The sequence below is a fragment of the Mandrillus leucophaeus genome, unplaced genomic scaffold, assembly GCF_000951045.1.
Source record: "Mandrillus leucophaeus isolate KB7577 unplaced genomic scaffold, Mleu.le_1.0 Scaffold298, whole genome shotgun sequence".
NCBI classification, from domain to species: domain Eukaryota; kingdom Metazoa; phylum Chordata; class Mammalia; order Primates; family Cercopithecidae; genus Mandrillus; species Mandrillus leucophaeus.
The window spans coordinates 302878-305028 of record NW_012103120.1 but is presented as its reverse complement, the minus strand read 5'-3'; positions in this window follow the sequence as shown (position 1 = coordinate 305028).

Below are 2151 nucleotides of genomic sequence, written 5' to 3'. Positions count from 1 at the left end.
GAAGGAAAGAAGAAAGGAAAGAAAGAAGGAAAGAAAGAAAGGAGAAAGAGAAAGAAAGAAAGAGTTTATGTATATGTATACACACACACACACACTCAATTTGTTTTCTTTTATGAAAATTTGTTTTGTTATTATCAACCTAAATTCCCATCAATGGTAGACTGGATAAAGAACATGTGGTACTAAAACACCAAGCAATACCACACAGCCATAAAAAAGAATGAGATCATGCCCTTTGCAGCAGCATAGTTGGAGTTCAGAGGCCATTATCCTAAGCAAACTAATGCAGTAACAGAAAACCAAATACTGCATGTTCTCACTTATAAGTGGGAGCTAAACAGTGAATGCTCATGGACACAAAGAAGGGAACAGCAGACACCGGGGCCTACCTGAGGGTGGAGGGAAGGAGGAGGATGAGGATAGAAAAACTATCCATTGGGTACCATGCTTATTACCTGGGTGATAAAACAATCTGTACACCAAGCCCCCATGACATGCAATTTGCCTGTATAACAAATCTGCACATGTACCCCTGAGTCAAAAATAATAGTTAAAAAAAAATTTTTTTTAATGTGTTGCTCTTGACTTATAACCCTCGACTAAAGAAGCCCTTCAATAATTTTTATAGAAAATGTTTCATACTGAGTGGACTTTCCCTGACTAATGCAGGTGGGAAAAGTGAACAAATCTGGATGTAGCAGTCTTGAGAATCTTGTTTTACTAGAACATAATTATTGGGAGTACTCTACATTATAGCATATCCTGTGCAATAGGAAGCACCTTAAAAACATGTAGCACCTTATTTCTATAGGTGGCAGTGCGAGGCAGATACACTTAAGAGTGAAGTTTAGATGCCTGCTCTTCTTCATTCATCAATGACCTGGTTTATTTCAGCAAATCTGTTAAGTCTCAAAAAGTTTTGTTAAAATATAACCTGATAAGCAAATAGAACTTAAATTTCCATTGAAAATGATGTTCCTTGATATTGTATGCACTAGAATCTGTGATCTGTGAGGCTCTTTCCAGGTCTAAATTTTCATAGTATATGCACATTATATTTATATATGTGTGTGTGTGTGTGTGTGTATATATATGTGTGTTTGTGTATGTGTGTACATAGTAGTTTCAAAATTACCCCCTGAGACAGAAGCTCCAGCAATAATGGCAATTCTCTCAGTGACCTTGAAAGAGGACACTCTAAGGACTTGTACTGACAATCACAATTCCAAGAATCATCAGCATAACTTTTAAAATCATTTTTATTTCTTGAAGCTAGAATCAATGCCTCAAAAAACACCTTAATTTATTTTTTCAAATTCACACAAGGGAATTTAGAAACTATTCCTCCTACTGAAATTAGTTCATATAAAAGAAAAAAAAACCCTAATCTTTCTGGTATAGAATTATTTTCCATAAGATTAGGATTTATATTGATAGAAATTCAAGGAAATTTCTTCCTTATGTGTTATTCTTGCATCTTAGAGGCCCATTCAGTAAACCATTCTTCTTTTAAATTTATCAACCCTACTGTCTGATAGCCTAAAGTTTTCCTTTTTTATGTATTTTAATATATTTATTAGCAGGCATTTATTTAGCATCAACTATGGACAAGGCTCTGTTCTAATGAAAACGATAGCTATACATACATTTGATACATAGCGCTTTCCTAAAGGAGCTTAAAACATGTTTATTATGTTAAATTATATGAAACAATGTAATAATATGTGCAATGTATATATCACCAATGTATTAATGCATACACATATATGATACTACAATCACAAAAATCTGTGTTTTGAGCACCAAATAAATAGAATAATCACGAATGCAACATAGTATGTCAGATTTTTCACCATAAAGTGAAGTGGTTAGGAAAAGCTTTATAAGCGATGTGGGAATTCAATTGTGTGTTGTATTAGTCCGTTCTCACACTGCTATAAAGATCCTACCTGAGACTGGGTGATTTATCAACAAAAGAGGTTTAATTGACTCACAGTTCTGCATGGCTCAAGAGGCCTCAGGAAACTTACAATTATGGTGGAAGGGGAAGCAGGCACGTCTTACATGGCAGCAGGCCAGACACAGAGTGAGAGCACGAGCAGGGAAAACTGCCTTATAAAACCATCAGCTCTCGCCAGAACTCACTCACCA